The sequence below is a fragment of the Protopterus annectens genome, chromosome 2.part0 (genome assembly GCF_019279795.1).
Source record: "Protopterus annectens isolate FY-2018-M chromosome 2.part0, PAN1.0, whole genome shotgun sequence".
Lineage (NCBI taxonomy): Eukaryota > Metazoa > Chordata > Ceratodontiformes > Protopteridae > Protopterus > Protopterus annectens.
Window position 1 is genome coordinate 1,794,682,437 of NC_056728.1, and position 15,812 is coordinate 1,794,698,248.

General features: G+C 38.8%; 1 protein-coding gene across 3 annotated transcripts in view; it reads left to right on the top strand.

Annotated features, from left to right (window-relative positions):
* ATP13A2 (ATPase cation transporting 13A2) overlaps positions 1-15,812 on the top strand; it is a 2,158,003-nt gene that overhangs the window by 355,692 nt on the left and 1,786,499 nt on the right. The window contains exon 1 of one of the 3 annotated variants that reach the window (XM_044061826.1): positions 1,081-1,341. The exons of the other annotated variants lie outside the window; for them this stretch is intronic. The gene's annotated coding sequence lies outside the window, so the exon portion shown is untranslated. Of the gene's footprint in view, positions 1-1,080; positions 1,342-15,812 lie in introns of those variants that run through there. 3 annotated transcript variants of the gene reach the window in all.

Genomic DNA, 15,812 nt, shown 5'->3' on the forward strand with positions numbered 1-15,812 from the left:
TGCAGATGTGGAGCATTTCATCACAATTAACTGCTCTGTTGGTGTGATTTCTTGTCTTTGAATTAAGATTTTTATGACCTGAACCAAACCAAGGGGGTGCTGTGTAATATTACATTAGCGTGCCTTTCAGGCAGACTAATCAAAGCAGAATATAACACAGTAAGACAATTATCTGAATTTTATATAGCAAACGTTTTCAAAATTTAGTTTCTAACTGCAGGTAAGATGATCTTAATAGTTCGTAGCTTCTTGAACAGTTTTACATTGTTTGAAATAACAATGGGGTGGCAAATATTTTGCTTTTATTGCCTGCAAGTTTTACAGTTTGGGCAAACAGTCAGTGTACTCTTCTGTACCCGATATGGTGAGGCACACTTCTGCACTGACATGTGATTGCAGTCTCATTTTCTCTCATTCAGTATTAAATAGCTTTATCCTGTAAACCTGGATTTGATTCTGTCAGCCTTCACTTGTAAACTTTGTGTTTCTCTGAGCAGGATATTTAAATCTTCTTTGAGGTTACTGAAGAGAGACATTTAGGCATGGTGGGCTTACCTAGTTAGCAAACAGACAAGCCAGCATAAAAACAGGTTAAGTAGACGTGACTAAGAGGTGCCGTGCGCATTTGTACACAACAGTGTGATTTTTGTGAAATACTTATGCTGGTACCAAATGGAATTCCTTTCCTGGATATTTTCACATAAGTTTTGTTTTTTTTTTGCTTGTAAAATAGCATAGAGTATAATCTGCCATCTATGGTACACTCTGTTTTGAAGAGAATAACCAAGAATATAGACAGTAAAGTACATTGAGACAAGAAAGTATACAGCATAAAATGTTTAGAAGACATCATTAAGCGTCAATATTGTTCTAACAATCTGTGACTTAAAATAAAAATGTGTTTTTTGTTTTTGTTTCACAGAATTAATTCTGCTTTGGTCCCTTTGACTTATCAGTTGCTTTTCTCTGTTTTGTACTTTATCTGTCTATGTAAACCACTGCAATTAAGTCCATATCAAAATAAGAGCAGGTTATCTGCAGAGGTGTTGGTATTTAGCTTAAGCAGGAGGTTATTAGTGGGTGTGGCTATTGCTGGAGTTTCTACGTGGAAGAAGCAAGTCTAGCTTGCTTTCCCGGTTTTTTACTACCAGGATCTTAGTTTAACTGCAGCACCAGTACTGAAGTGAAAAAGCTTTAAACTTCTGAGAAAACGAAAGAAAAAGAACAGAACTTCTGCAGTCCTGGAAAGCAAAGGAATAGTTTTCGATGTCAAGTGAAAGAAGAACAGCAGTGGTTGCTAGAGAAGGACGAGTGTGCTCCTGACATTGCTTTGTCTCTGAGGTATGACTTCCTCATTTGATGAAAGAAAGCAGGTTTCCTGAATGAAGAACAGAACCGAGTAGTTAGTGCTTAAGAAATCTGGAACTGCTGTTGAGTGCCTTTAGGACTGTCATTTTATAACATGTTCCTGTTTTACAGGATGGTTAGCATGCCAGTAGAACTTCTGTGTGATGTAGTTTTGCGCTGAGTGAATGCAGTCATTAACACATCTCAAAGTGTGTGTTATCTAATTTCACAGTAACAACAGGCGCAACAAGGAATTATTTGACAGTGGGCAGTTTCTTCTCTGTCTCCAAGCTTGTAGCAGAAGTGGATACTGTTTCATGTTTTAAACTTGGGGAAGTAAATTTTGTTTTACTTACTTATAAGGTGGTTCACCTGGTGTAGTAGTCTGATTTCCATGTTGACCCTAGCCCCCATCTTTATTTATGGAGTTGTACTTTACATGAAAGAATGTATTGTCTGGTTTCATGGTAGCAATAGATGTAACAAGCATAACCGGCCTTAGGCATAAGCCAACTAGGTGGCCGCCTAGGGTGCCGGTCTAGCAGGGCCACTTTTCCAGTATTTATTTGGGGTAGATGGACCAGGATGGGGGCACTGGGTAGTGTGGTGGGGGTGCTGTGGTGCCCTTTTGCCTAGGGCACCTGTTGACCTAAGGTCGCTCCTGGTAACAAGGATTTGAAATTGAGCAGTTTCTTTTCTGTGTGTGAGTTTGTAGTAGGGGTGGATACTGATAAAGTAGCTTAACTTCATGTAAAAAAACCTCTTGACTATATTTTGATTTCCATGTTGAATTTTCCTCTTACTTTTTTTCACAGAACTGTACTCTCTACCTGAAGGTCTGTTTTGCTTGATTTCAGAGTAGCAACACAAGTAACAAATAATTGAAAGTGAGTGTGCAACAGGAATGGATACTACTACATACTTTTTTAATAAGCTTGGGAAAATTGTTTTACTCTTGCTCACTTAGGGAAGACTTAACTATAGTCTTTCTGTATTGACTGCAGTGAGAATCTAGATGTAATTTTAGTAAGGTGAAAATGTCATATTTTTTAAATTTTATTTTTGCATATGATAACTTGGTTAGTTGACTGATCAGAAGAGCCTTTTAAGCCATTGACTGGGACAGAAATATAGATATACAGTGAAATAGTAACTGTTTCTAGATAATCATTAAGCAGGTTAGTGGAGCAGTTGTATACCAACAATATGTGGAAATATGATGTATACAAATGTAATCAAAACATATAAAAAAATAAGGCGGTGCAAGTACAGTATGTTAGGTAAAATAGGGTGCAACTGGTGTTATAATTAGGAATATTGAGTATGAGCTACTGTTGGGGAAAATAGGGAACATCAGGAAAGATAAGAGTATTATGGTGGGGATTACTTTGTAAAACAGTAGCATTTAGAAGTGTCAGTAAAATAATGTAGTAATTCTGTTCTACTCCCCTAACATTAGATTCATTTCACCACTGCTATATTTCAAAAGTCCAGACTGTGACTGCTAGTTTACAGAATGCTCTCTCAGAGACAAAAGGGGGCGATAGTGATAAATTCAAAGCTTGTAGCAATAAAGAGTCTGATGCAGTAGCAGTAATCTGTTTTGCAAAGTATATTACATGCACTGGAAGCTGTAGTGTTTAAAACGTATATTATTTGTGTAGATTCTAAAAAATTTTCAAAATGCAAATTGTGCATTTGTTTGATGTCATAAAGCAATTGTTAACGGTTCCTTTGTGAGTAATCCTGATGTGGATGGTAGAAAATTTACTTGAACCTGACTGTAACCCACATTTATTGTAAGTGGCTGCTGCCTCCGTTAGTCCATCACATAAATGCATAGGACTTTTATTCATCTTAAAAACTAAAAGAAAGTGAACTGTACACATCCTAATATAATAAGCAAACCTACCAGGAATATTAACTATTTTTTATACCAGACTTTAACAATATTATAGTTGCCACAACTGCGGTGGTGGTGTTGCGGTAGCGTTGTTGACTCACAGTAAAACGTTGTCCTGTTCGATTCTCAGCTAAAACGTCTTCTGTGTGGTGACATGCGTGAATGGGCATACCTTCGTTGAAGGTTGTGCGTCAGAGCTGGCTACTCGGCACGTGAAAATCTACTGCCAATCATTAGCGGACCGGAGTTCCGCTGTGGCGACCCCTAACCGGGAAAAGCCGAAAGACACAGCAACAACAACAATTGCCACAAAAAGGAAAAAGAAGAGGAAAAACAAATTAATACGTTAATGACATCAGTGCAGTGTTAGGGTTTGGATTATTCTTGATGTTTAGCAACACTGATGCAGAAAATATTAAGACCCACCCCATAAATATGAGCATTTAAATAAATCAAATGAGTTTGCACATTCCCCTGCTGAAAACCATATGTAAAAATAGAAGAAAACTCTTATCTGTGTGGCACCAGGCTCTCTTAAAGGCTATCACATAATGATATTTCCAGTCTTCTTTGATTTCCAAAACCTAAAAGTAATGCTGAGCAGTAAGGCTGTAGTAACTTGAATCCAGCATCAAATGGTGAATTGAACATCAAAACTTGTGGAAGAAAAAGCTAACAAACAAAAATGGAGATCCAACAAATTTTGGTTAGGATGTCCTAGTAGCTGTCTGAATAGAATCTATAATGTTTGACCAAAGGTCCATCACATAGTACCAAACCATGTGAACAGGAAAATTAATGATTTGTATGTTAGAAAATGTACATGAACTTAAAACCTGGAAATATTGTAAGGGATCTCTTCCTACCTTACCTTTCCCAAAAATGTGCAAAGCAGATTTTCACATCTTAAATATAAGAATAAAGACTACATAGTTCAGTGATGTGATTATATTGAAGAGGATTCATCCTCGTAAAATGTACATTACTACTTTGGATCTTCCTGTTTTATAATTTTAAAATGTAACCCTCTTCATGAAATTTAGTTATGTAAAGAGAGTTTAAGAAGGGTAGTGGATAGTTAGGAAGGGGGAAGTATTTCTTGAGTTTTGATCATTGCATGTAATACTGGATGTTTCAATAGACATAACATTCCCAGTAAGTGTAGAGAGAAAACAATGTCTCTCTGAATTTGTACCATGTGTACTGTCCACTTTCTGTACTCCGAGAACTTCCTGTTAAATATCTGAACATTAATTATATGGAAAGTCGTAATTATACAGTATCTTCCAGATTTTCTGAGACTGACATAACTTAGAACTGCTTAAGTTTTTATTTTGCACAAATGTGTTTGTACAATAGATGATTTAATTAGAATTGCACCAGCTTTACTGTTACAAATGTAGTGTGCTAATTTATTTACAGAATTAATTATCTACATTCCATGTCATCTCAGGCAAGCAGCGGCTGGGTTGGTACTGACTCAGCAAGACATGAACACTCAGCTAATAAACAGTTTCTTTGGTTAACACACACACACACACACACACACACAAAAAAAATCTCACTTTTAGAAACTTCTTAAAATATTTTCAGGCTTGTTGCAATGCATCAGTACTCGCTGTCAGCAGTATTCTTTAGCAGAAATTGTAGATTCTTTCCCTTCATTCTATACAGATATTCTGTACTTAACTTGTCATCACAACCCTTCAACTTGGTTATTACAAACATGTTAGTCCCCCTACCTCTGCACTACTGTTACTCTTGTGTGCCCTGTGACTGTCTAAAGGCTATTTTTTATTCAACCCCTTCTGTGTGTAGGTATTTACTCACTACCCTTTCAGTGAACTATTAATTCTGGGTGTCTAATTCCTCACTCTTGTGACTGCATACCTTTTGGTCTTGTAGACTGTTCACATTTGAAGCAGGTTCCTTTCTTGAAACTTTTTTTTTTTGTTTGTGATAGTAAGGTTCTCTGTTGTCACTTCTTAGTTTGCTATCTTTGAGTTGTACATTTTCTGATTCCTCAGTTCATTGGGTGATTTGATATTCGTCATTGTAGTGATTTAAACTGCAAGATTTTTAGTTTCTGTTGTCATATTTTGCATTTTCTGGATTGACAGTTCTGACCTAAAATGCTTGTTTTCCATCATAACAATAATGTTCCCAAAGACCTTGGTTTAACTTTACTTCTGTAAGGTTATACCCTTAAAGTTTCAGCTATCTGTGTGACAAATACTTCTCTACAGAATTCCAGCACAGAGTGTTTTTTGTTTTGTAAGAGTACTTATTTGTTGTGAAATGGAAGCTGGCTCATGCTGCTACATCTCTGCTTTTGTTTATCTGATTATTTTTATGTATTTTTATTTGTTTTATTCTGGGTGTTTTTTTCCATCTTGCTTGCCAACGATCGTCCCACTCTTGCTGGTCTTAATGCCATTTGTTTGGTTTTTCAACAGCTGCTTTAAGAGCCATTGATGACATGAGATCCAGATGGAAGGGCCCTCGTTTGAAGCCCTAACCCCAGTGACTGTGTGCGGCCGTCTTGTATGAGGGCTTGCATTGACTTACCCAAACATGCATAAATAATGGCACAAACATGCATTGAAAGCTACTCCATGACTGCAACTTGACAGTGCTTGTGCCAGGCCTTTTTTGTTTTGGATGCCAGTAGACCCTACTGGTTCCGTTCTCCTAGGATCAGTGAGTTGGCATCAGTCACTCACGTGCACCCTCCATTCCTGAATCCCCGTATGTCACTAGCCGTACTAGAGAGGCTGGGTTACATTTAGAGCTTTACCTCCTGTGTGTTTGCTAGCTACTAAACCCATTGGGGAGGGAGCCTGAGTCACATTCAGGGCCTGGGTCACGTTGCAGATCAGGCTTATTTTGGTGTTCATTTTGATGCTTGTGAGACTTTTTTTCAATTATGTTTTGTGATATTTAGACTGAAGCAATTTTAAATAAGTTTGAATTTTGCTTCACATCTTATCTTTTCAGCACAAAGCATTAGTAACTCCAAATAATGAATGTGGAGGTCAGTTGTAAAACATACCTGCTAAGTCCTAGCTACCATTGTCCTGCACACTGTAAATGTATGCTGTTTTTCATTTTCAAAATACTGCTCATTTTCAAAATACTGCTCCTGAAACAATTTCTCAACAATGATTCTATCACGAAGTTTGTGTTGCTAATGAAAATGGCTGGTATGCTCTCAAACCACATTTATTTTCTAGACATAGAGATATTGTTTGGTGCAGTGGGTGTATTCATTTATATGATGTTTATCTTCCTATAATGGGTGGCTATGTGGCTATGACCAGTGCAATGTAGCTCTCCATTATATGTGGTGTAGAAGAACATTTTCGATATCTCTACCTGCATGTTCTTTCCTGTCATGTGACCCCCCCCCAACATATTATTTATTTAAATATTTGGGGATGATGGATGTAGTGCTCAGACAATGACGAGAGACCAAGTCTCATGTAGAATAGTGATAACTGAGAGGTGGTTTAATACATGCATGTGGGGTTTGAAGGTCACTAAATCAATGTGGTGTCCTCTCGTATGAGACCTGTGACTTGTCACCTTTTTCTCATTGCCAGAAAGTATATCCTACAGCTTGGTTTGATTTTATTTTCCTGTGCTCGTGCTGCCTATCTACATTGCACTTTTCCAGTGCAATACAGGCATGCGTTACAGGCTTATAAATTCTAAATGCTACTCATGATGGCTCCACCTGGGGCAAAAGTGTAAGGAGTAGTTGTGTGTGTGGGGGGGGTATACGCCAAACCTCAGAGTGCACTACATTTGTCACCCTAGAAATCTGCTTTGAGAAGTTGTGGTGCTGCTTTCTGCCTTAAGAATGTAATAAGCAGAGAATTGAAAGAAATACTAGGAAGTAGGACAAAAGTTGTGTTGCTGACATTCAGTTTTTAATCAACAGTTCAGTGTTAAAAGTTGGCCTCATCAGGCATTTCAAAATGTTGCAACTTCCTTTGTCACAATCTTACTCCAGTAGCACTGGGTTGCTAACAGTATATATCCCATGGTTCTTGATGTATTTTACTTTTCCAGTGCTATAATATGCATTATCTCAGCTTCGGTCAGAAGTAAAGTCTGAGTATTTCAGTATAGCATTTATTATCATGGAATAGTGCTGTGTTCTTAACATTGGCCCAGATTCAGTAAAGCTTACACTAAGTGTACACGATATGTATTCAAGAACGTTGTTTTCACATTTTTGTGCTTTCTAGTCACTCAGATTACACTAAGTGTACATGTAGTCTACACTTGTAACTTTTATGAATCCCTGTCAGTATTTAAAGCTTCAAGAATATCAGTAGGAAAACTAAAATTAGGGGGAAAAAAAGGTGCAAATTATGTCTGTATTGTCTCTTCACTCAGAAAAGTGTGCACTTAGTGTAGGCATTACTAAATCCCGGGTATTATTTATTCTGTCTGATAAAATGCAGTGAAGAATGTCACAGCTGCAGTCAGAAAAGTACAATACCAAATTGTACTTTCTAAAATGAGTTTAAAATACAGTGTGTTACTTTCCGTTGCTATAATGTGCAGTGCAGAATGTCATGGATGTATGAAACCCTCTCCCCTTGGAAGGAGGACATTTTGACCCCGGACAGTTTAACCCCAATGCAATTAGATGTACCTTCATATAAAAATTCACATTTATTGTCTTGAGAACATATATTTATTGGACAGTTTGACCCCAACTAAATTTAATAAAAGCATTTTAATACTTAATGGGATTTTACATAGGAGTTTGGTGCTGCGGTAGCGTTGTCCCCTCACAGTAAGATGCTGTCCGGTTCGATTCTCAGTTAGAGCGTCTTCTGCGTGGAGACATGCGTGAATGCGTGTACCTTCGTTGAAGGTTGTGCGTCAGGGCTGGCAACTCGGCACGTAAAAATCCACTGCCAATCATTAGCGGACCCGAGTTCCGCTGTGGCGACCCCTAACCAGGAAAAGCCGAAAGATACAACAACAACATAGGAATTTAACAGATTTAACATTTTAATATGTAAATGTTAAATTATTTAACACTAATTGTATTTAGATATTAACACGTTGAAAACTGTTTAACAATGAAATCTGTCATTAATTTTGTATAGGAAGTTAACATATTTAACTTGCATATTTGAAGATTTAGTCAGCGTATCTGATGTTTGTTCAGTTTTATGCATTTAATTGTTATTAAAGCTGGTTTTATTCTCCAGACAGTGTTCAGTGTTGCTAAATTGAGTTTGCTATGATTGTACTAGGTTACAGACCAGAAGTGCAAGTAATATTCTGTTTAATGGCTGGTTATTTTCTGCACATTTGTTTATAATTGTCATATGTTTTCACTGTTCTTGAGGAGTGTTATAAACTATATTCTAAAGCTTTAACTAGGTCGTAACAGTAGTGTCAGCCTTATTAACTAGGTCTTAACAGTAGTATCAAACTGTATTCAAAGTGTTACAGATATGGAATGTGTTAATGCAGGGGTCAAAACGTCCCATACCCCTCTCCCCCTCATTAGGCATCTCAGAATACGGCATGCCAGCATACTGCAGAGTTGTGTTGCTGTGTACCATGTCTTGTTTTGTTTTATTCAGCAAGAGGTTCTCTCATTCGATTCTTGGCTGGAGCGCCTTCTGTGTGGAGTCTGAATGTCCTCCCCGCAATTGAGTGATGTTTAAAGACATGCAGGTAGGTGCATGCGTGAATGGTTGTGCCTTCTTTGAAGGTTGGGGGTTGGGCTGGCAACTCGGCACCGTAAAAATCCACTCCCAATCATTAGTGGACCAGAGTTCTGCTGTGGTGACCCCTAACCAGGAAAAGCCGAAAGACTAAGACACTTAATTGTTTTGTTTTATTTATCTGTACAGTGTTCAAATGTTGATCTTTGCAGATACTTCAAATTCTGTATCTTGCTTTGAGTCAACTTTACTCCAACAGCATTATGTTGCATCTATGTGGCTGTAGTTAGGTGGTAAATTTTTTTCTTGTCTGCAGAAATGTGTGAAGTTATATATTTCATTAAATGTGTGGACATAACTTATTAACAGAATGCAACTGTTTACTGTTTTTGCACCCAACTGCTTCTGCTAAAACCATATTACTTCATTTTGAAATGTTCTAGCAGCTTAATTTAGAAAAAAAAACTTAAAATTGCTGCTGCTGTTCCCTTTCTGACTGTTTAGATTTTGGAAGACCTGCAGGCATCCTGTTTCAGTTTTCACTTGTCCTTCTGGATTATGGACTTGATAAAAAAAAAAAATGGTCTGCTTCTTCAGGTTTATTTCGTTTTTTACAGACTGTGTAGAACGGAAAATATGGCCTACTTAGTTTATAAACTGCAGCTTCTGTAATATAACGGTGTGTAGTCTATGGCCATTTGATATTTTAGTGACATGCAGTTAAGCGGCAGTCTTCTGAAGGAAGTTGTAGATACGTGTTTTGTCAACATTTATCTGTTAAAGATAGATATTTTCTACCCGGTGCAATTACTTTCTGGCTTTTAAATTTTAATTGGTCTTTTCCATGATTTATTTATTTTTTTGCTTTCTTTTGTCTTAAGTAAAGCATTTCATTTGTAAAAGCTTGAATTTAGTGCATTATTTACTACTTTATAAAGGGTAATTTCATGTGTTAACTGTTTTTTGTTTTTTTACCCTTTTTGAAGATAGAATTTTGGCTATGTACGACTATAATTTAGTGTATTGATTAGCTCTTTGGAAGAATGTTGAATAACTGTGACCTTTAAAACTAGAATGGTCTAGTCGGTGGCAGTGTGTACCATGAACACAGGAAAGGGGAAGGTACTGTCACTAGAGAAGTATCAGTAAAGTTTCTGGGAAATATTTTATGTGCATGAGTTAAAATCCAGTCTTAGCTGATAAACAGCTTTGTTAAAGAACATGGACCCCATAAAGAGCTATGGGTGTTAATTGAAAGTATACAAAAGTCATTTTAGGCTTGAATGAGCTAATGCTTGTAAGCTTGCAGTAGAAGGCACTAAATTTTAACTAAAGTGGGCGGAATCCTGGCAAACCAGTGACTTATAACCCTGGTCTCTAACTGTACAATTAGTTTACGTGGGTGATGCAAGTGTTCAAAGCCCACAGCAGTAGTGTGCATTTGCCATACGCTGTTCAGTCCAGTCACCATTTCTTTTGCATAAGTAACTCATGGAAGTGGTGCAAATTCAAGTCCTATAACCCCTGATCTAATGTTTTAGTGGCATATATACACACATTGTGTGTTTTGTGTATATATAGATAGATGTAAAGCAGTATGCGAGAAGCATTAATACCAGCTGTCATTTCCTTGGATTGATATGGAACATCCTTTCTCCCCAGATATTTGAACCAGGAATACTCCTTTGGCTTCATCAGTAAGTTTGTCTTATTAGGAATATCTTGGATATGTTTTATTTGTTGGGAGTACAGCAAAATGTCATACGAGTATGTTCCAGTCTTCTGTGGCATGCTTTAAAAATAAGATGGTACCTGCTAAAGTCTTTCTTTTTTCCAAAACTGTTTTTATTAAAATTAACCATCATAATATAAAGCATTTTGTACTTAATGCCATCTTTTATACATATTAACACATTCCTTTCCCAAATACATATTCTGAGTTATCAAATGTAGCTTCATAAAATTATTTTTTCAAACCCAGTTATTTATCAGGAAGAAGTCGGCATCAGTATCAACATATAGTAGGTAAAATGTATATCCAGTGTGAACCTGAACATGCATAAACCCTTCACACACAAATGGAAAAGAGCCAGCCTCTCGACAAAGTGCATCTTTTCAGCACCAGTGGTCCCTCCGTTCACACAAATTCAACTGATCCACCAAGAAAAAAAAAGTTTCTTATTAGTATGGTATCTTAGCTGCACTAACTAAAGAGACTGAGAAAATTGGTGCTGCACTAACTAAAGAGACTGAGAAAATTGGTTATGCAGAGAAAAAGTATCAGACCAATTATAGCATAGCTCTCACTGAATCAGGGACGAATCCAGAAATAATTGGGACAGTTGAGGACACTTAAGATATTAATACCATCAACTTGAGACTTTTCCAGAATAAGACATTATGAATTAGTATGCATTTTCAGAAATAAAATGTCTACAACGCTAATTGTCATTGTTTATTATTTAATTCACCACCTTTTCTCCCAAAGCCGTCAGTTTTAGGAAGGATTAAGAGGGACAGGGTCTGTTGAGAGGTATGAGACATTTAGTCTAGTGGGTTATAATCTTGCTGTCACCCCCCCCCCCCCCAACATCACTTGCGTTAGTATATTCTCAGTTTTATGTGGGTCACCACATATAATAATGTGATAGAGGGACACTGTTTTCACATTGGATTCTATGACATTATTGGATCTCTGGCTAAGAATTCAGGTTTCAAAAAAGAAAGTCCTGTGGGCATAAGCTTCCTTCACAGGTGTGACGCATGAAGTGTGCTGGTGTATTTGAATGCACTCACTTTGAGAACTCCCAGATTTTGTAATTTTGATAACTGGACACTAATTGACCAGAAGAATAAACTTGTTCTTTAAGCTTTATCATGTATCTACTTTTTTCCCCACACTTTCCTGTGAACTGTTTTCTAAGTACCCTGTTGGGAGAGAATGTCTTCTATTTTAATGTTTAAAAAGATCAATAACTGCTTGAAGTGTGGGAAGCAAATCCCGCATAAAGATTTCCACACACTTCTTTTGGGCCTCCGCACAATGTTTCTAGTTGTCATGATTTAGGTTTCACTCAAAAACCCTTAAACATGGGGCCAAAATCCTTCCAGCTCACATGGAGTCCTAGTACCCAGTTCATCCTCTTCGCACACCTCAGTTTCAGACTGTTACTTACCAAAGAAATGCAAAGATAGGAAAATGAAGGAGAAGTCTGTGGAAGAAAGGGAAACTTCCACATTTGTGGCTAGGTCAGCAGATGATGAGGTGCCTTTGCAGCGGCATGGTCAGGCAGCCACTAAGCTTGAGCCATCTTGCATGACCTGTCAGTTATGACTACTTCAACACTGAAGTCAGTTTGGGTCCAAAGCTGCACATCTGTTGTCTGACATTCCCTCAACATTATTGAGGGAGAGAGCGTTACTGCTTCAGCAGTTGCGCATGAACAAACTTCAGGGAACCAGTTGGAGGTCGCAGTCACCCAACTGTGTACTGAGGCCTTGCTTTCAAATCCTTGGACACCTAAACTAAAGAGACCAGTTAGCTTGCCCCAGACTATGACCAAGTCTCAGCTGTTTCAACCAGGTTGATGCACAGAACCTGCTTAAGATAACCAAAGAGTTTAAGGCTTTTATGAAGTCCAGGGAGCCCAGTCAGCCACAAGTGTCCACTTCTGAAGTTTCTCTTCGTAAAAGGAGGAAGGAGGTTCCTCTTCAGGAGGACTTTCCTTAGAATCCGAAGATGAGAGAGTTTTATTTTATGCTGAGCACCTCTTCCCTCAAACTTACTCTGACTCTGATTCCCTCTCTTCTGCTTACACCCCTGAGCATTTATCCTTTGGGAATACCTTGCACAAGATGGAGTCATTTAATTTGGGGAGCAAAGAATTTTATCTGGCCCAAACTCATGACAGAGAAATTGTAAGTATGCCATTTCCCAGACCATTAGCCATTCCCTTGGTTCATGTAATTCTAGTCTTGGATAATATTTCTCTGCACCCTGACTCCCTGCCACCTACCCATAAAAAGCCAGGTTGGTTTTATAGAATACTTGACATCTGCAAACGCTTCTATAAGAACCCACAAGCAGAGCCCTAAGTCATGTCCAATTAATTCACCAAGGTGCCCCTAAGGGTGCAGATAGGCATCCTTTGCCTAATGAAAGAGAGAGAGTAATCAGATTTAGCAAAAAGACCTACTCACCTGGTATCCTCGCTATGAGGGTTCTTAACTGGCAATTTTGTGTATTAAAGTACTGGAGTCCTTGAAAGAACAAATCATTGCTAAGGTAAATGAGTATTACAGAAAGTCCTACAGAGAGCTGTATCCAGACATTTATTGAAATGTGGTTACGATGTAGTGGATGCATTGTGTAGAGTAGCTGCTGCAGATTCTGTCACACATAGACAAGCCTGGCTGAGCCACTCACAGACCAAGTAAAGGCCAAACTCCTGAATGCCCCACTGGATAAGAAGTTACTATTTGGTCCCCCTGCAGAGAGTCTTTGAGAAATTGGACAAAAAGGGGAACAAATCAAAACTATAAAATAATTTTGTCTCCCACACCTAAATATAACAGGCGTTACTCTTCTAAATCATGGCCTCTTCGTCCAAGACAAGAAAAGGGGAGGCCTCCCCTAACCAAGAGACCAGGATAAAGTAGAAGGTGGCAACCTGAATAACGTTCTGAACTTGGACAATCCAAGGACCCTATTCTCCCCAACCCAGAGAGCAGCTGTGACTATAGACATCACCCACAACTCCTCCATCCCCAAATCCATTCTGTACCTCCTCCCTCTTGCAGGAAGACTGTCTTCCTTCCTGCAGTAGTGGAAACTCATCACTGGGGCTAGTGGATCTTGAGTATCGTAGAAAAAGGCTATTCCTTTCAGTTCAGAGACAGGCCCCCCCTGGAATGCCAAAGTCCCCAAAGGAACAACAGGATGTTTCTACCCCCAATTTTACTTGAACGTCTGCAACAAGGGTCCATCCAACCAATCCTGCAGGAGAGGGGAGGGTACAAGGTTTTACTTGAGGATCCTTCTAGTCCCAAGAAAGGAAGGCACCCGGAGACCAGTGTTAGACTTTATCAGATCAGAGTTAAACAGGTTTCTGCATATTCTCAAAGTCAAAACGTTAACCCTACAAAAACTGTTATTCATTTTTCAAGGAGCTTATATGTTTACCCTACATCTGAAGGACACCCACCTTCATGTTCCTATAGCAAAGGAACACAGTAGACATCTTTGATTTGTGGTAGCAGGATTACACTACCAATTCTCTGTGTTACAACTTGGCTTCTCCACTGCTCCCAGGGTTTTCACCAAATGCCTAGTTCCAGTTATAGGCCATTGCAGCACTTTATGGGTTCACATTTATCCTTAGCTGGATGAATGCATCTTCCAGGGAAAATCCATCCTGAACTTCAAGCAGCCCTGCAAGTCACCATGGACTGCTTCCAGAAGGTAGGCCTCATTTTCAACCGGTGCAAGTCCCAACTTTAACCTCAGGTAACCATTCTTTTTTTTTTACGGGTACACTGATAGTTTCAATACAACAAAAGGCCTTCCTGTCACAAAACAAGGTTTCTGTCTTGACAAACTGTCTGCACAGCTTACTTCTAAGGTAGATAATCTCTGCAAGCGAATTCCCAAAGACCGCTGGATACATGACATCCTACTTCTTAATGGTTCTCCTTGCATAGCTACACATGAGAAAATTTCAGTGAATCTAAAATACTTGGGAGCAACATTCAGAACTCCTGGAAATCCTGGTGCCTCTTCTCCCCTGCCTAAAAAGGAGCTACTTTGGTGGAATGCCCCACCTTGGAAAACCATGGGGCAAACATCTGTCCTACCTGAGGCAGACAAAACCATCACCTCAGAAATTTCAGAAATAGCCTTGAGAGCACACTTGGGAACCCCTGAAGGTGCAGAGAATCTGGACCCCAGAGCAAAGGAAATTGCACATTAACCAGAAAGAAATGCTGGTAATGTTTCCAGCTGTAAAAGCTTTAGAAGATCACTCTGAATTAAGGAGCACTGTAGATTTGGGCATAACGTGCCACAGTTATGTGGTACATAAACAAGGGGGTTCTCATTCCTAACCCCTGTGTAGTCTGGCAGTAATGATGTGGCTCCTGGCACAAAAATTGCAGTTGACACCTAAACCATCCTGCATCCCAGGCCAGAACAACACCATAGTAGTCTCCTAGAGTCTATATTATATCCTCGAACGCTTAAAAAAAGCGAATGCTGATTGATCAAACTTATTTTCGCAAAACTGCAAAATATCGAAGCAGCAGAAACTCAAATTTTTTCCTAGGGAAAGAATTTGGTTGTCCGTTTCTGTTGCTTCGGTATTTTCAGTGTTATGGTGGAAAGTTACCGGTCGGATTCAGGTAAGTGTGCGAATGTGTGGATGTGAGTGTTAGGGTGATTTAGGTGAGTTAGGGTTAGGTGATGAGAGACAAGCTAATCTTGGGAATTTAAGGTTTTTCAGCCCTCCTTTTCCAACTTGTCCAAGGAATTTTCTTTCTCATTCAGTTTTTGCAAGAAATAGAATAAGCAGTCTCAACAAAGTTCATGTAAACAGATGTTTAAGAAATGGCTCCAAAAAGAAGACTCAAGCCTCCCCAAACCAAGGACAGTCCAGTAAGTCTGACTAGATAAAAGACCGTGTGACCCACTCCTACCCTGGCCCCCTTTTTTATCCAGAAAGTCTGAATCTCCATTTTTCTCTGGCAACATATTGTTTTCAGACAAATGTGTTCTGAATGTCATTCATCAAGGTTACAAATGGCCCCCCCTTTTCTGGGGGGGGGGTCATTCCTCATCCCCCATCCCATAGATCAGTCTCTTGTTTTCA